At 41.0% G+C, this 20,110-nt stretch overlaps 2 protein-coding genes across 3 annotated transcripts in view; one reads left to right on the top strand and one right to left on the bottom strand.

Annotated features, from left to right (window-relative positions):
* The window catches only part of LOC143039179 (uncharacterized), a 387,022-nt gene that overhangs the window by 325,184 nt on the left and 41,728 nt on the right, over window positions 1-20,110 (bottom strand). The gene's annotated exons all lie outside the window — the stretch shown is intronic.
* LOC143039178 (uncharacterized) overlaps window positions 1-20,110 on the top strand; it is a 42,777-nt gene that overhangs the window by 4,787 nt on the left and 17,880 nt on the right. The window lies entirely within an intron of this gene.

The following is a 20,110-nucleotide window of genomic DNA, read 5'->3' as shown; positions in this document are numbered from 1 at the left end:
TTCCAAACGATCGATGCCGGTGTTCTATAGTTGAATGATGATACAAATTTAGCCCAAGACTGATGCTTTGCTTCTTTGATGGTAGGTCGAAGTAATGCCCTGCTTTTACGATAAGCAACTAAATTCTCATCATTTCTATGGCGATGTAATCTAGTCAAAGCTCTTCGTGTTGCTCTATGTAGATTTCATATGGTGTCAGACCACCATGGTACAGGGCGTCCCCTAAACACTCCAGATGACTTTGGGATGGAATTAATGCCAGCAGTGTAGAGTGTGTCATTTAAGCACTCCAGTGCAACTTCTACTGAAGAAAAACTGTCAATACTGTTCTGGACAGTACTCAATTCTTTAAACTTGTCCCAGTCGGCTTTTTCAGTGCACCAGCGAGGAATACCATCAGTAGGAGCACCTTCCTGTGTATACAATACAGTGGGATAGTGACCACTGCTTCGTAAGTCATCAAGGACTTTCCATTCAAAGTCCAAAGCACAATTTGAGCTGCAGATCGATAAATCTATACATGATGTAGAGCCAGTCTGAATGTGATAACGAGTAGGTTCACCAGTATTTAAAACATTAATGTCCTCCTGCTCCAAAATAGATGAAATTAGATTTCCTTTCTGATTTGAGGTAACATCACCCCATAATGGGTGATGAGCATTAAAGTCACCCATAATAACAAATGGCTTAGGTAACTGTTGAATAAGATTCAACAGATTATCTTTGGTTATATTAGTATTTGGTGGTAGATATAGGGAGCAGACTGTATATCTGCGATTCAAGCCGGCTTGTATCGCGACAGCTTGCAATCGAAACTGAAGAGGGATGGGAACATGAGGTATATCTTTACGGATATACAACATGCTTCCCCCATGGATACCAATATCTGGATCATATGTAGTATCGTATGCTGTGAAGTCTTTAGGGCATGGGGTGAATGAGTCTAACATTATTTCTTGTAAGGAAATAATATTAGTTTGCTGGTCATGGATTAGCAGTTTCAATTCCTCATACTTGGCTCTTAGTCCCTGACAATTCCATTGTTACCCGACTTCTTGGTCTTAGATTGTGGGATTGAATGGACCTCAGCTTTAATTGGAAGCTTTGATGGTTTAGATGATTGAACTCCAGGTTTAATTTTAGTAGGACCTTCTTTAGGTCTACTAGAGGTGGCAGAACTTCCCTGTGGCCCTACAGGTACAGGGGGAAGGACTGGCACTTTCTCTATAGGTATAGAAGGATCTCTTGTTGATCCTTCTAGGTTGAGGGAAAGGTTTCCCACTCCCCTCTCAGGGGTGGGAAGAGGGCCACTATCTGGGCCCTTGGATGATGGTGTAGGGCCCCCCATGGCCCCAATATGGGAAGAGTTGTTAGATGGCATTTTGGATACTGCTGTTGTAGAATCTCTATTCTGAATTTTGCCACTTGGGCAATCCATAGAGTCTGAACTCCGTGTTTGTTTATTGCGAGTTAGTTGGTCAATTGATCGGTTGGTTGATTGCTTGCACTTTATCTGGTGTGACTGATCGGTCTCCATTTTATCCGTATTAGGTTGTGTTTTAGTGGCGAGGTGGCCTGTAGGCTGTAATTTGTTGCCAAGGGCTTCTGAGTATGTCTTGGTATTAAGTTTTAATGAGTCAAGCACTTTTCTTCTTGCTTCAGAGTAGCTAATACGTTCTCTGACCTTTATATTTATGATTTGTTTTTCTAGTGCATATTTTTCACATGATCTAGAGGAAGCTGGGTGCTCTTCATGACAATTAAGACATTTCGATGTTTTCGTACATTCTCCAAGTTTGCTTTCACTGCAATTGACACAAATCGGTGGTGTTCCTGCTAATTTCTTGCGACATGTGGTGAATATATGACCAAACATTTGGCAGTGGTAACATCTTGGTGAAGGTATATATGGTCTAACCTTCAGTTTATACCAAGCAGCAGATATTGATGATGGAAGATTAAGCAGGTCAAATGTTAAGATTATTAGAGGTTGGTCTACAAGAGTGCCATTTTCTTTTCGTTTCATCCGGCGAACACTTGAAACATGCTGGGATTTCAACTCTGTTAAGAGCTTTTTTTCAGAAAACCTCAGCAGTTCCTTGGAGCAGACAACTCCTCTACACTGGTTGAGTGTCTTGTGAGGGATACAATCTGCCTCATGCCCAGCAACTTTTCCAATGTTCTGCAATTTTGAGCTCTCTTCTGGAGAGTTAACCTCTATCAGAAGTGATCCACTACTTTGGGGGATGATTTTGGGTTCCCTGCCAATACATTGGATAATTTCTCTATGGACATCAGAAATGTCTAAAGAGTCAATGGAGTTGACATTGGACATGGATAAAGTTAAATATTTATTATAATGGGACTCAAAACCCAGGCAAAACTTCCAATTGTCCTCGTGGATTAGTTAGAGGGGGGAAAGACTTTTCTTTATTCTTATTTTTCTGCTGTGGTTTAGCAGAATAGGGTTCCAGTGTGATGAAAGAATGTGGACTTTCATCTCTAGAACCAGTAGAGGCCTTGTTCATATCCTTGGTCATGCATAGGTTGTCAGTGTTAGGAGAGTTCTCTCTTATGGGTTTGTCTTGACCGCAGTGAGGGTGACCTTACTGGGGGCGGTTCCCCAGTCAGGTGGTTACGAAGCAAACTATGTTTGGGGCACCTTTTCTAGCCCCCTCCCCATGTGGGGTGAGCAGAGTGGATCCTGAGTAGGGCTGCTCAGTCATGTGGGTAGCTACCGAACCGTGCTGTTGCCTCAATCCCAATACGAGAGCAATTTATCTTGCCCACACCGCGTATGTGTAGTACGTGACTAGAGGCTTCCAGAGATCACCTTCTCCTGCCCCCATCGTCACTACCCATCGCCATAGGGCTTTCTTTGCCGCTACTGAGAGGGGTGGCTGAAAATTAGGTCGGTGGGAGGGGACAAGCGGAAGAGAAGAGTGGAAAAGGAAGTCTAAGAGGAAGCCCTGTGCAGGGAAACAAGAGCCCCGCTTGGGGATCGGCATTAGTCGCCTCTTATGACACGCAGCCGACGTGGTGGGGGCTATATTCTAAACTATACCCCCTAGCCCCAGGGGGTGTCATGGGATGGAAAAATTGTCCTCGGAGAAATAGAAACAAGGGGGACACACAAGACTGGCGACAAGAAAAGGACTCTAGCAAGACAAACAAGAAGAAAATAGCGGGCAAGAAAGATGATAGCAATTGCTGTGTAGTTGAAGGTAGGTTAGACAAGATGGACAATACAGGAATAAGCCAAGAGTGGTTGCATTATGTAAAAGATGCCAAGATAGGAGTAGAGGGAAATGAAATGAAGTATACAGCCAAGGCTCTGCAAGACAAGGGCATGCTGTACCACTGTGAGGCCAAATGTGATACCAGGATTAGAAAATAGGCACATAAGTCAGTTCACTATGGGAATAGCCAGAGTGATGACACTTGCACCCATTGCTATTACTTGAAATAGATGGTCAGACAGTGGGTGTTGAAGTAGGAGTAGTGGAACTTCCAGTGAAGGGAATAGACATCCTCCTCAGGAATGATGTAGGTGAGATAGTCCAGGTTAGACTCAAGAGGGTAAAGGACCCTATGACTAGACAGAAAAACAATGACGAATCTGACATGGAGGATCCAGTAGCAGTCCTCACCAGATCTCAAGCCAGGAAGGCACGAGAGGAAGATGAACAAGGTGGAGACAACCTAAACTATTTGAAGCAGATGTTGCAGACGAGACTCCAGAAGAATCTCAAGATGAACTTAGCGTGGAAGAGAAGTAGGTAGCAGCAGAAGATGTAGGAGGAGACCAGGGAGGCAATGCCCAAGCAAAAGAAATGATTTTTGAGAAAACAATAAACAGAGAGGAACTCATCTACAACAGGACCCAGAGATAAAGGAGGTACACCAAGCAGCTGAGGAGCAGAAGAGGATTACAGTAAAACCAAGTTCATCATAGATGGTGTACTTCTGAGAAAATATAAGTCACCAGAAAAGGTAAATGATGTCATTACACAAATTGTAGTACCACAGAAGATTGGAAAGATTGTGAAGCTAGCTCATGTGACTACCTGTACCCATCTTGGAGTCACCAAAACTAAACAATTAATTTTAAGCCACTTTTACTGGCTGGGTTTGTCGGAAGCTGTCAAGAGGTTAGTTAAGTGATGCATTTACCAAGTTGTATTTTATGGGAAGGGGAGCTATGCCCGTGGTGACCCATTTTTGTATCTCACAAGATCAAGTTTGTTCTTAAATTCTTGTATTGTGCTTGCACACACTATTTTTTTTGTCCAATTTGTTCCAGATATGTGTGGGAAGCTGTTCTTTTTCAGGTCTCTTCTGTAGCTGTCCTTTTTGAGTTTCATTGCATGTCCTCTTGCTTTTCCTCTGTCCCTCTTTAATAAGTCCTCTCTATCAAGGCATTATTTTCCTTTCATATTCTGTAGATGGTTAGTAGGTCCCCTCGTTCTCTTCTTTGTTCCAGGGTCAGCAATTCCAGTTCGGACAGTCTTTGTTCATATGTCAGGTTTGAAAGTGTTGGGGCCATCTTTATCATTGCTCTTTGTATTCTTTCTAATTATTTTATATTCTTTTTTGTACTGGGTGACCATATCAGCACTGCATATTCCAGTTTTGGCCTTATCAGTGTTTGTAATATTTTTTTTAATCATTTCCTTATCCAGGTATTTAAAAGCCACCTTTATTGATTTCAACAAATTGTATGTTTCCCTGATTATTTTATCTATATGTTTATCTGGTATGGTATGGTATGATATTTAGGCCTGTGGCCAGGCACTGGGACCGATATGTTTATCTGGCAACATGAATTTGGTGATGATTACTCCTATGTCCCTTTCAGAATTTACTTTCTTTACTTCTTTTTCATCAATTTTATACTGTCCCGATATACTATTCTTGCTTTTCCCAAATTCGATTATACTGCATTTCTTGATGTTGAATTCTACTTCCCATCTCTAGCTCCATTCTGAGACTTTGTTCAGATCACTCTGTAATGAGTCACAGTCTATTTCGGAGTTTATTCTCTTTAATAACTTTGCATAATCTGCAAAGAAGTTCATGTAACACTGAATATTTTCATCCATGTCATTCAAATATATAGCAAACATTATTGGAGCTAGTACTGACCCCTGTGGGATGCCACTACTCATTTCTTAAAGGTAGTTGTGGTGGGAAGTGCTAAGAAAATGACCATGATGAATGAGGAAAATGGAGGAGAAATAAGGAAAGATGAAGTGAAAGTAGCTGTTAAGAAGATGAGAGCAGGAAAGGCACCTGGGTTGGATGGATGCCATGCAGAATGAAAAAAAGAGGTACAGTTATGGCGGACTGGCTGGTGAGGTTATTTAATGTTTGTTTAAGAGAGGGTAGAGTGCCAGAGGACTGGAGTGCCTGTATAGTTCCACTCTACAAGGGAAAGGGGGACAAGTGTGAGTGCAGTAGTTTTAGAGGGATCAGCTTGTTAAGCGTAATTGGGAAGGCTTATGGGAGGGTCTTGATTGAGAGGATTAGGAGAGGAACAGAGGGAGTAGTTGGTGAGAAACAGTGTGGGTTTAGGACAGGTAGAGGTTGTGTAGATCAGACTTTTGTGGTAAGACAGATATGTGAGAAAGCTATAGGAAATGGTAAGGATGTTTTTTTGGCTTTTATGGATCTGGAAAAGGGTTATGATAGGGTAGATAGGAAGGCACTGTGGGAGGTTTGTAGATATATGGGATAGGAAACAAGCTGTTAACCTCTTCACTCCGGGGAACATTGCATGTCTGGCAGCATTAGCTGCCCGACGTGCGATGTTGCATCATAATAATTGCATTATAAAAAATAAAGTCAGTGCTCAATCATTCGTTCTCTTTCACCCGTGTATTTTGATAACCATAGAAATTTGATGAAGCCAGTTTAGAGAGAATCGAAATTACATAGGTACGACTACAATAAATATAATCAAGATGGCGACGTCGGCATCATCGAGTACCCACTTGCTCCTCATGCTCCCTATGTAGGCGTCACCGTATGGAAGTGGTTAAGAGCAGTCAGAGGTTTTACGAGAGTAGTAGAGATTGTGTTAGGATTAGAAATGGAGAGAGTGAGTGGTTTGAGGTAAAGGTGGGACTTCATCAGGGATGTGTTATGTCACCCTGGCTATTCAATTTATACATGGATGGAGTGGTGCGAGAGGTAAATGCAAGGGTAGTGGGTCAGAGATTGGAGATGGTTAAAGAAAATGGAGAAAAGTGGGAGATAAGCCAGTTGTTGTTTGCTGATGACAATGCGCTTGTAGCAGGGTCAGAGGAGGGATTGAGGAAGTTAGTGACGGAATTTGGGAAGGTGTGTGAAAGAAATTGAAGATAAATGTAGGCAAAAGTAAGGTGATGAGATGTACAAGGGGAGGGAGTGGCAGCAGGCTGGAAGTGAGAGTTAAGGGAGAGAGACTGGAGGAAGTGGATAGTTTTAGATACTTGGGTGTGAATGTGGCAGGAAAGGGAGGAGTGGGGGTGGAGGTAGAATGTAGACTGAGAGAAGCGAGTAAATGCCTTGGTGGATTAAAAAGTGTAATGAGAAATAGACATTTGGGAATGGATGCTAAGAGGAGATTGTATGAAGAAGTGATTGTGTCGACAGCACTGTATGGGACAGAAACATGGAACATAAGAGAGGAAGAGAGAAGGAGTTTAAATGTGTTTGAGATGAAATGCCTGAGAATTATGATAGGGATTACTAGGCTAGATAGAGAAATGAGGTGAGAAAGAGAACAGGGGTGGAAAGGGAGTTGGGAGATAGGGTTGATGAAAGAGTATTTGGATGGTTTGGACAAATGGATAGAGTGAGTGAAGAAAGATTAGTAAAAAGGTGTGAAAGGCAGAAGTGGAAGGAGTGAACATGAGGGGGCATCCAGGGATGAAATGGATGGATGGGGTAAAAGGGGCATTGGGAAAGAGGGGAATGTCTGTTAAGGAAGGATGGGAGAGGACAAGAAAGGGGTGAATGGAAAATGGTTGTGTATGGATGATGCTGTGATGCATGAGGGGGAGTGGGTGGGTGAGGGAGTATGTATGAGAAATAAATTGACAGCCCGAAGGGATTTCTCCCCGTCTTCTCCTTTTCTGCATAACGGGACAGAGGGGGGTGGCCGAATTAATGAAGCAGCTTTGCTGTGGATATACTGTGTCTTGCGAAACTGCTACTAACCCAGGGCAGTGGACAAGGTGCAGGGATGACCTGTCATCCAGGAGGTGCCAAGATAAGAGGGAGGGAAGAGGGTGGAGTATGTAGGGGATGAAATGGGTGGGAGTGGTTTCTATACCTTGTCTTTTGGCTACCTCCTGTGTAAGGGGGAAAAAGCCTTTGGTATATGTATGTATGCATGAAAAGGCTTATGACAAGGTAGACAAGAAGGCACTATGGAAGCTTTTGCAGATAGATAGGAAAGCTGTTAAGAGCAATCAAGAGTTTTTATGAGAGTAGTAGAGCTTGTGTTAGAATTAGAAATGGAGAGAGAGAGTGGTTTGAGGTAAAGGTGGGATTTAGCCAGGGATGTGTCATGTCACCATGGCTGTTCAATATATACATGGATGGGGTGGTGCAAGAGGTAAATGCAACTGTAATGGGCAGGGGATTGGAGATAGTTAAAGAAAATGGAGAAAAAAGATAATCCAGTTGTTTGCTGATGACACTGCACTTGTGGCAGGATCAGAGGAGGGATTAAGGAAGTTAGTGATGGAGTTTGGAAAGGCTCACAAAAGAAGGAAGTTGAAGATAAATGTGGGTAAAAGTAAGGTGATGAGATGTACAAAGGGATAGTATGGCAGCAGATTGGAAGTGAATATTAAGGGAGAGAGACTGGAGGAAGTGGATAGCTTTAGATACTTGGGGTGCATGTGGTGCCAAAGGAAGGAGTGGAGGTAGAATGTTGATTGAGAGAAGTAAATGCCTTGGTGGATTAAAAAGTGTAATGAGAAAGAGTTGGGAATGGATGCTAAGAGGAGATTGTATTTACATAGTTGTATCTTACAGGAAGGGGAGCTATGCTCATGATGTCCTCTCACTGTATTATGCCATATCTAATTTGCTCTTAAATTCTTGTATTGTTTTTGCACACACTATTATTTTGCCTAGTAAGTTTTATACATCCACCACTTTGTGGGGAAAGCTTTTTTTTTTTTTTTTTTTTTTTTTTTTTTTTTTCAGGTCTCTTCTAGAACTGTCCTTTTCGAGTTTCTTTCCATGTCCTCTTGTTTCTGTCATCCCACTTTTGTAAGTCATCTCTATCAAGGACTTCTACACTTCTCATAATTCTGTAGATGGTCAACAAGTCACACTCTTTCTCTTCTTTGATACAGAGTTGGTAGTTCTAGTTTTGACAATTTTTCTTCATATGACATTTTTTATAGTGTTGGGGCCATCTTCATAGTTGTTCTCTGGATTCTCTCCATTTCCCTTATATTTCTTTTAGCACTAGGTGACTATAGTGTTGCTGTATACTCCAATTTAGGCCTTATCAGTGTGACTAATATTTTCTTAACTATTTCTTCATTCAAGTAAGTAAAAGCCACTTATATTGATCTTAGCAAGTTATAAGTTTCTCAAACAATTTTGTTTATGTTTGTATTTACCTAGTTGTATTTTGCGGGAAGGGAAGCTATGCTCATGGTGTCCCGCCTTTGTATCTCGCAGTGTCTAGTTTGCTTTTAAACTCATGAATGGTTTTTGCTCATACTATTTCATTATCCAGTTTGTTCCAAGTGTCCAATACTCTATGTGGAAAACTGTTTTTCTTCAGTTCTCTTCTATAGCTATGTTTTTTTATTTTCTTTCCATGCCGTTTCTCTTGTCCCAGTTTAGTAAGTCCTCTCTATCAAGTATCTCGGTGCCTTTCATGATTCTGTAGATGGTCAGTAGGTCACCTCTCTTCTTTGCTCCAGCATCGGTAACTCTAGTTTAGCCAGTCTCTCCTCATATGATAGGTTTGCAAGTGCAGGTGCCATTTTTGTTGCTGCTCTGTGGATTCTTTCTATTTTCTTTATATTCTTTTTGATACTGGGGGACCACAATGTCGCCACATACTCTAGTCTAGGCCTTATCAATGTAACCAATATTTTTTTATCATGCCTTCGTCCAAGTATGCAAAAGCCACTTTTATTGATCTTAGCAAGTTGTAAGTCTCCCCGACAATTTTGTTAATCTGTTTATCATAGGACAAGTCATTTGTGATAATTACCCCCAAATCTTTTTTGGATTCTACCTTCTTTACTTCCTTGGTTCCAATTGTATATTTTCCTGATATTCTGTTTTTGCTTTTTCCAAACTCCATTATGCTACACTTCTTAGTATTAAAGTCCACTTCCCATTTCTGACTCCAGTTTACCTTGTTCAGGTCTTCCGGCAGTGCTTCACAGTCCTTATCAGTTTCTACTTTCCTTAACACTTTGGCGTCATCTGCAAAGAAGCTCATGTAACAATTCACGTCCTCGTCCATGTCATTCATATAGATAGCAAACATTATTAGTGCCAGTACAGATCCTTGCGGTACTCCACTGATCACCTCTTTCCAGTGTGAATATTTTTCTTTCATCTTTCATTTTCTTTCTACCCGTCAGGAAGTCCTCCACCCCTTTTAATAGGTTCCCTTGTAGTCCTCCTATGTGTTCCAGTTTTTTTTTTTTTTAGTAATTTTCTGTGTGGTACTTTGTCAAAGGCTTTTGCAAGTCTAGGAATGCACAATCAGCCCATCCATTTCTTTCCTGCACTATGTCTATTAGCCTTAAGTAGAAGCATATTAAGTTTGTAGTGCATGATCTTCCTTGCCTGAACCCAAATTGTCTTGGGTTTAATATGTTGTTGTCTTCCAGGTGTTTTACCCATCTATTCTTGATTATTTTCTCACAACTTTTGGCTATAGTGCTTGTTAATGATACTGGCCTATAGTTGGTGGGTTCTTCCTTGTTTCCTCCTTTATATATTGGTACAATGTTAGCATTTTTCCAGTCATTAGGTATCTTTCCTTCTTTGAGTGAGCTATTTATTATGATGTGTATTTTGTTCGTTAGTTCTTATTTGCATTCCTTTAGAATCCAATTTGCAATACCATCTGGGCCGTGTGATTTTCTGACATCCAGTTTTGATATATGTTCTGATATTTCTTTTTGTGATATTGTAAACTCACTCATGTGGGGAGATTGCTTGTTATTATCTTCATTCCAATTTTGTATTTTCTCTCTGATGAAGACAGATTTAAAGTGGTTGATCATGACTTCATCCATCTCTAATTCTTCTGTGTATTCTATATTTCGTTGGCGTAGTTTCACCATTTCCTGTTTGGTATTAAGTTTACCATTCACATACCGATAGAATAGCTTGGGTTGATCTTTGCATTTATCTATATCCTTCTCATGGTTCCTTTTTTCCTTTCTTCTCACATTAACATACTCATTTCTATAGTTTATATAAATTTGCCATTTGCTTTGTTTTTTGTCTTTTCTCCACCTTTTCCAAGCTTTGTCCCTTCTGTCTTTTGCCTCACTGCATCTTTTGTTGAACCAACATTTAATGTACTCTCTCGCTTATGTCTTAGTACATGCCTGTTTACCCCTTCGTTGTAATTATCCATCAATATATTCCATTTCTCTTCCACTGTTGTCTCTTCCATATAGAATTTTTCCCAGTTTGCATTCTGGAAGAATATCTTTAGTTTTGCAAAGTCTGTTTTGTTGTACATCAATCTTCCTTTCCTATGCTTTTCATTTCTCTCCATGCCTATTTCTTCCTTTAGTACAGTTTCGATGAGTATATGGTCACTCTTTCCAATTGGTGTCTTGTAATGGATTTTGTCCACAATTTCAGGTTCTGTTGTACATATTAAATCTAGTTTCGATGGCTCTTCATTGTTTTCAGACACATTGGGTCATTGTGTATTCCATGGTCATGTCTAGCAGTACATTGCCCCACAAGTCATCTCCTCCTCACACTGTCATGTTATCCCAACAAATTTCTTTGCAATTGAAGTTCCCCATAATTACCAGATTACCCCTACCCATTAGTATCTTATTTAGTGATTTCCTTGTATCTTCTAGCATTTTCGTATGTTTGTTCTCTTTCCAAGCGTTCGTTTTTGGGGGCACATAGGTCACCACAAACTTTCTACTTTTCATATTCTTGCCTTCAACTTTTATCATGATCAGTTCAACATTACCTTTGCCCTCTGCAATTTTTGTCACATTTAAGTCTTTCTTGGCCAAGAACATGATTCCTCCTCCCTGTTTCTTGCCCCTGTTTTTTATCCAGTAGTTACATAGACCTTGTCCAATATTGATGGATGGTATTTCACCTCTTAGTTTAGTCTCTACGATTCCCATTATGTCTTGTTTATCTTCTAACAGGTAATCGGGGAGACTTACAACTTGCTAAGATCAATAAAAGTGGCATTTGCATACTTGGACGAAGACATGATAAAAAAATATTGGTTACATTGATAAGGCCTAGACTAGAGTATGTGGCGACATTGTGGTCCCCCAGTATCAAAAAGAATATAAAGAAAATAGAAAGAATCCACAGAGCAGCAACAAAAATGGCACCTGCACTTGCAAACCTATCATATGAGGAGAGACTGGCTAAACTAGAGTTACCGATGCTGGAGCAAAGAAGAGAGGTGACCTACTGACCATCTACAGAATCATGAAAGGCACCGAGATACTTGATAGAGAGGACTTACTAAACTGGGACAAGAGAAACACAAGAGGACATGGAAAGAAAATAAAAAAACATAGCTATAGAAGAGAACTGAAGAAAAACAGTTTTCCACATAGAGTATTGGACACTTGGAACAAACTGGATAATGAAATAGTATGAGCAAAAACCATTCATGAGTTTAAAAGCAAACTAGACACTGCGAGATACAAAGGCGGGACACCATGAGCATAGCTTCCCTTCCCGCAAAATACAACTAGGTAAATACAAACATAAACAAAATTGTTTGAGAAACTTATAACTTGCTAAGATCAATATAAGTGGCTTTTACTTACTTGAATGAAGAAATAGTTAAGAAAATATTAGTCACACTGATAAGGCCTAAATTGGAGTATACAGCAACACTATAGTCACCTAGTGCTAAAAGAAATATAAGGGAAATGGAGAGAATCCAGAGAACAACTATGAAGATGGCCCCAACACTATAAAAAATGTCATATGAAGAAAAATTGTCAAAACTAGAACTACCAACTCTGTATCAAAGAAGAGAAAGAGTGTGACTTGTTGACCATCTACAGAATTATGAGAAGTGTAGAAGTCCTTGATAGAGATGACTTACAAAAGTGGGATGACAGAAACAAGAGGACATGGAAAGAAACTCGAAAAGGACAGTTCTAGAAGAGACCTGAAAAAATAATAATAAAAAAAAAAAAAAAAAAAGCTTTCCCCACAAAGTGGTGGATGTATAAAACTTACTAGGCAAAATAATAGTGTGTGCAAAAACAATACAAGAATTTAAGAGCAAATTAGATATGGCATAATACAGTGAGAGGACATCATGAGCATAGCTCCCCTTCCTGTAAGATACAACTATGTAAATACAATCTCCTCTTAGCATCCATTCCCAACTCTTTCTCATTACACTTTTTAATCCACCAAGGCATTTACTTCTCTCAATCAACATTCTACCTCCACTCCTTCCTTTGGCACCACATGCACCCCAAGTATCTAAAGCTATCCACTTCCTCCAGTCTCTCTCCCTTAATATTCACTTCCAATCTGCTGCCATACTATCCCTTTGTACATCTCATCACCTTACTTTTACCCACATTTATCTTCAACTTCCTTCTTTTGTGAGCCTTTCCAAACTCCATCACTAACTTCCTTAATCCCTCCTCTGATCCTGCCACAAGTGCAGGGTCATCAGCAAACAATTGGCTTACCTCTCACTTTTCTTTAACCATCTCCAATTACCTGCCCATTACAGTTGCATTTACCTCTTGCACCACCCCATCCATGTACATATTGAACAGCCATGGCAACATGACACATCCCTGGCTAAATCCCACCTTTACCTCAAACCACTCTCTCTCTCCATTTCTAATTCTAACACAAGCTCTACTACTCTCATAAAAACTCTTGATTGCTCTTAACAGCTTTCCTATCTATCTGCAAAAGCTTCCATAGTGCCTTCTTGTCTACCTTGTCATAAGCCTTTTCATGCATACATACATATACCAAAGGCTTTTTCCCCCTTACACAGGAGGTAGCCAAAAGACAAGGTATAGAAACCACTCCCACCCATTTCATCCCCTACATACTCCACCCTCTTCCCTCCCTCTTATCTTGGCACCTCCTGGATGACAGGTCATCCCTGCACCTTGTCCACTGCCCTGGGTTAGTAGCAGTTTCGCAAGACACAGTATATCCACAGCAAAGCTGCTTCATTAATTCGGCCACCCCCCTCTGTCCCGTTATGCAGAAAAGGAGAAGACGGGGAGAAATCCCTTCGGGCTGTCAATTTATTTCTCATACATACTCCCTCACCCACCCACTCCCCCTCATGCATCACAGCATCATCCATACACAACCATTTTCCATTCACCCCTTTCTTGTCCTCTCCCATCCTTCCTTAACAGACATTCCCCTCTTTCCCAATGCCCCTTTTACCCCATCCATCCATTTCATCCCTGGATGCCCCCTCATGTTCACTCCTTCCACTTCTGCCTTTCACACCTTTTTACTAATCTTTCTTCACTCACTCTATCCATTTGTCCAAACCATCCAAATACTCTTTCATCAACCCTATCTCCCAACTCCCTTTCCACCCCTGTTCTCTTTCTCACCTCATTTCTCTATCTAGCCTAGTAATCCCTATCATAATTCTCAGGCATTTCATCTCAAACACATTTAAACTCCTTCTCTCTTCCTCTCTTATGTTCCATGTTTCTGTCCCATACAGTGCTGTCGACACAATCACTTCTTCATACAATCTCCTCTTAGCATCCATTCCCAAATGTCTATTTCTCATTACACTTTTTAATCCACCAAGGCATTTACTCGCTTCTCTCAGTCTACATTCTACCTCCACCCCCACTCCTCCCTTTCCTGCCACATTCACACCCAAGTATCTAAAACTATCCACTTCCTCCAGTCTCTCTCCCTTAACTCTCACTTCCAGCCTGCTGCCACTCCCTCCCCTTGTACATCTCATCACCTTACTTTTGCCTACATTTATCTTCAATTTCTTTCACACACCTTCCCAAATTCCGTCACTAACTTCCTCAATCCCTCCTCTGACCCTGCTACAAGCGCATTGTCATCAGCAAACAACAACTGGCTTATCTCCCACTTTTCTCCATTTTCTTTAACCATCTCCAATCTCTGACCCACTACCCTTGCATTTACCTCTCGCACCACTCCATCCATGTATAAATTGAATAGCCAGGGTGACATAACACATCCCTGATGAAGTCCCACCTTTACCTCAAACCACTCACTCTCTCCATTTCTAATCCTAACACAATCTCTACTACTCTCGTAAAACCTCTGACTGCTCTTAACCACTTCCATACGGTGACGCCTACATAGGGAGCATGAGGAGCAAGTGGGTACTCGATGATGCCGACGTCGCCATCTTGATTATATTTATTGTAGTCGTACCTATGTAATTTCGATTCTCTCTAAACTGGCTTCATCAAATTTCTATGGTTATCAAAATACACGGGTGAAAGAGAACGAATGATTGAGCACTGACTTTATTTTTTATAATGCAATTATTATGATGCAACATCGCACGTCGGGCAGCTAATGCTGCCAGACATGCAATGTTCCCCGGAGTGAAGAGGTTAACAGCTTGTTTCCTATCCCATATATCTACAAACCTCCCACAGTGCCTTCCTATCTACCCTATCATAACCCTTTTCCAGATCCATAAAAGCCAAAAAAACATCCTTACCATTTCCTATAGCTTTCTCACATATCTGTCTTACCACAAAAGTCTGATCTACACAACCTCTACCTGTCCTAAACCCACACTGTTTCTCACCAACTACTCCCTCTGTTCCTCTCCTAATCCTCTCAATCAAGACCCTCCCATAAGCCTTCCCAATTACGCTTAACAAGCTGATCCCTCTAAAACTACTGCACTCACACTTGTCCCCCTTTCCCTTGTAGAGTGGAACTATACAGGCACTCTAGTCCTCTGGCACTCTACCCTCTCTTAAACAAACATTAAATAACCTCACCAGCCAGTCCGCCATAACTGTACCTCTTTTTTTCATTCTGCATGGCATCCATCCAACCCAGGTGCCTTACCTGCTCTCATCTTCTTTCACATCATCTTTCCTTATTTCTCCTCCATTTTCCTCATTCATCATGGTCATTTTCTTAGCACTTCCCACCACAACTACCTTCCCCTCCCTATCCTCCTTCACATTTAGCAACTCCTTAAAATACTCTGCCCACCTTCCTCTCACTACCTTCTCTTCCATTATCATATCTCCATCTGCACCTTTTACCTTTTCTTTTCTACTTGATTCACCTCGTCTTCCTCTTTTAATTTCTTTCCAGAATTTTTTTTTTTATTACTTTAAAAAATTTCTGTCATACTCTTACCCCATTTCGCATCTCTCCTCTTTGCTTCCTTTATCTTATGCTTTACTTCTCTTTACTTTATATCTCTCATACAATTTCCTAGTCCTAATTTGTAACCAATCTATGAATGCCTGCTTCTTCTCTTCTACACCCTCCTTTGCTTCCTCATCCCACCACTGACTACCCTTCCTTCTATTTCCTCCAGTCCTCCTTGTTCCACACACCATCTTTACACACCTTATGACTCCCTACTCGAACCATCCCCATTCCTCCTCCACTCCTAGTTCTACTCTATCCTTCACTCCCTCCCACTCCTCTCTCAGCTTCTTATACTCCTCCTTTCATTCTCATTTAAGCAGTTCACTCTAAGTACCTCCCTACCTTCTGCCCTTTCCCTCTTTCCCCACCTATTTTCCACTCTCAACTTACCTTCCCCCAAAAAATGATCTGATATTCCCCCACTCTCTCCCCTTAGAACATGTACAGCTACACAGAAAACTATCGTTAGTAGGGGTGTCGAAACATTCGGTAATGAACATTAACTTATGATACCGAAGGGTTGGTATTTCTGGGGTTCGAATTGTTCGAATTCCTTCTGAATGAATATGAATCGAATAATAGTTCCTGAGTTCATATGGATTCACTATGACATGATAATCTTATTTCCGATGGAGACTTCAACTTGTCTCAAATATTTTCGTTGTTTTGTGTCAAAATAATTAGCGTGATTTACTAACGATAGTTTTCTGTGCAGCTGTACATCCTTAACCTCTTCACTCCGGGCCAAAATCTCGCGGGCAGCATCAGCTGCCAGACGTGCAATGTTGTGTCATAATACTCGCCTTATAAAAAACAAACTCACCCCTGTATTGCTCGTTCTCTTTCACCCGTGAATTTTGATAACCATAGAAAATATGATGAAGCCAGTTTACAGAGGGGTCTTGCAGGTACAACTACAATAAATATAAACAAGATGCCGATATGGCAGCCTCGCGTACCCACTTGCTCCTCATGACGCCTATGCAGGTGTCACTGTATGGAAGGGGTTAACTTTTCCTACTATACTCCTGGTTACCACTATATACTCCATTAATGCTCTATCTTCCATCCTTCCATCTACCACCTTCTCCCATGTGTACTTATGCTTGACTTTCTTCCTAAACACTGTATTTGCTATCATCAACTCTCTTTCAAGGTACATCTCCATCATCAACTCTCCATTACAATTTTTCCTGGAACTCCATACTTTCTAAACACTATTTCTTCATTTCCTACCCTAACATTAAGGTCTCTCAATACAACTACATTGAGATTTCTACCTAATCCCTCTATGCACTCATTTAAATCCATCCAAAAAGCCTCCCTTTCCTCTACCCTCTTTTCACTACCAGGCCCATACCCACATTTCCCGTTCCAGCTTCGCCTTCATCCACATTAACCTTGAGGAAACCTTCCACTCCACTATACGCTTACCTATCTTTTCACCACCCTTTCCCTCCCTCATCCCCTCTTCACTCCTGAAAACCTCCCAACTATTCTCCCAAACTCACACTCACCCCTCCCTTTCAACTTAGTTTCACTTAATGCCAACACATCCATCTTTCTTCTTACAAACATACTGCCTATATCCTCCCTTTTACTCTCATCTGTACCACATCCATGCACATTAAAAGACCCAAACCTTAGGGTACTGGTTGGAAAACTCCTAGACCTTCTTATGCCTTTACTTTCTTTTAGGAATGTCCCTTTGGGGCTACAGGTAAGATTCCCAGTCCTATCCCCTGTCCCATTTTTTGTCGCCTCATGCAACTCCTCTATCACAAAATGATGTTTGGCTCTGGTCCATAGGGGTGCCCCATATAGACCCTAAAGTATCAATTGCATGCTACTTTGCCACAATAACATGCAACCAATAACCCATCTGCGTAGAGCTGATGGCCAGGGGTGGTTGCTGCTGATTGGCCCCCAACTCTTGGGGTTGAGGGGTGGTCCCACGACGTAGACGTTGCATCACAAACAGACTCATAATAGCTCCAACCAAATCTACAGCAACACTTCTCACCAACTGGACAAAAGAACACAAATACATACCTCATCTCTACATCAACAACACTCTAATACCACACACAAACACACCGAAAATTCTTGGTGTAACATACGATACATCCATGTCTTTCAAACAACACCTCACAAACATAAAAAACAAATGCACACCTAGACTTAATGCATTTAAGTCAATCACTGGAACAACATTTGGACAAAACAAAGAAACTAATATAACAATATACAAACAATGCATACGCTCAGTGATGAATTATGCGAGTCCTGCATGGGCTCCTAATCTCAGTGACACACACCACAACACCCTTCAAATCATACAAAACAAAGCCCTAAAAACAATTACAGGCTGCACAAATACAACACCTACAGACCATTTACACCATGAAATAAAAGTCCTCAAAGTCAAGGACCACCTCGACATGAGAGGCACACAAACACTTGCTGCAGCCACCACAAACACATCACACCCGCTACACTACATAGCAGAACACCCACACACACCAAGAAACATTAAAACTACACCCAAAGACCTTTATTATGCACAGATACTCTCTTCTCTTCCTCCACAACCACCAAATACCAGCCTCCGGAAACATATTCATAATCATATCACTCACCGCTCCATTAACACACTGAAAGACAACACACTGCTGCATGCCAGACCCCCTGATATCCACCCTTCTGAATCCTCTCTCCCACGAAAGGACAGAGTCCACTTGGCCAGACTGCGATGCGGTCACCACCCAGCACTTCTAAGCTACCAGAAGAGGCTGGACGACCGTGTTGTGAACAGCTGCCCAGGATGTAACACTTCACCCCATACCATACAACACATAATGGAAGACTGCATTATACACATTCATGCACGCAAACAACACAACATACACTCTATAAAGGATTTGTGGGAAAACCCAGTTTCGGCTATGGCCTTCCTTGGGGAGACGGGACTGCTCGGACAGACAGTCTAGGGAACGACAACAACAACCAATAACCCAGCCTTTTCCAAATCCATGAAGGTCCAAAAGACATCCTTACCCTTTGATAAAGCTTTCCCACATGTCTTACAATAAAAATCTGATCCATGCAACCCCTACTTTTCCTAAACCCATATGGCTCCTCACCAAATACTCCCTATGTTTCTCTCCTAATCCTCTCAATCAAAACCTTCCCAACTACACTTATCACACTGATCCCTCTGAAACTACTACACTCACATTTGTCCCCTTTTCCCTTGCAAAGTGGAACTATACAGGCATTCTTCCAGTCCTCCGGCACTCTGCCCTCTCTTAGATAAATATTAAACAACCTCACCAGCCATTCTACCATCACTGTACCTCCATTTTTTAGACACTCTGCATGACACCATCCAACCCAGGTGCCTTGCCTGCTCACATAATTTTAATCACTGTTTTCACTTCATATTTTCTTATTTCTCCCCCATTTTCCTCATTCATCACTGTCATTTTCTTAGTACCTCCCACTGCAACCATCTTTCTTCCCCTATCCTCCTACATTTAACAACTCCCTAAAATACTCTGCTCATTTTCCTCTGACTGCTGCCTCTTCTATTATCATCTCTCCATCTGCACCTTTTATTTTTTCTTCTCTACTTAATTTCTTTCCAAAACATCTATCAATTTTCTTGTCATACTCTTCCCCCATTTTATGTTTGCTCTCCATTTTACCTCCTTTACTTTATGCTATACTTCTCTTCTTTTTTCTTTGTACTTACATGTTTCTCTTGTTCTATTTTGCAACCATTCTGTGAAAGCTCATTTCTTCTCTTCTAGAACCTTCTTTGCTTCATCATCCCACCACTCACTACCCTTCCTTCTATTTCTTCCCATCCTCCTTGACCCACACACCATCTCTGCACACCTTGTGACTCCCTCCTGGAAACATCTCCATTCCTAGCTCTACTCTATCCTTCACTTCTTCCCACTATTCTTGTACTCCTTCTTTTCCTTCTAATTTAAGTAGTTTCCTCTATGCACCTTTATACCTCATGTCCTTTTCCTCTTTCTTCATCTATCCTCTACTCCCATAAGAAAATGTGCATGTTCATATACAAATATGTATATAGAATTATATATTCCTTTTATTTCTTATTAATTATGAAAGGATAAAATTGTATTTGGTTCTACTACCGTACATAGGCATACATGATCAGTTAATATGGTGAAGTTGTTGCCTAGCAACTGCTGCCACAAATATTACATTTTGGATTGTATACACACCTAAAGTTGTAAGATATGTTGTGAAGGACATAAATGCAATTTCATGTTTTTATTGCCACCCAAGCAATTCTAGCTCTACAGTAACCCCTCCAATATACATCAAATTGATGTCTGGCCACCGCCATCAACACTTGATATCCCTATGCCCCTTGCATGTGAAATAATCTCTGAAGCAAAGGCAACTTTAAAAGGAGAGTATTGTACAAACCAGCAAATCATGTAGTATGATTGACCATGTG

Source organism: Oratosquilla oratoria, chromosome 26 (assembly GCF_046742065.1).
Source record: "Oratosquilla oratoria isolate Oo_2021 chromosome 26, ASM4674206v1, whole genome shotgun sequence".
In the NCBI taxonomy this organism is placed as follows: Eukaryota; Metazoa; Arthropoda; class Malacostraca; order Stomatopoda; family Squillidae; genus Oratosquilla; species Oratosquilla oratoria.
Note: the sequence above shows the minus strand (reverse complement) of the source record. Positions and strands in the feature narration are given on the sequence as shown.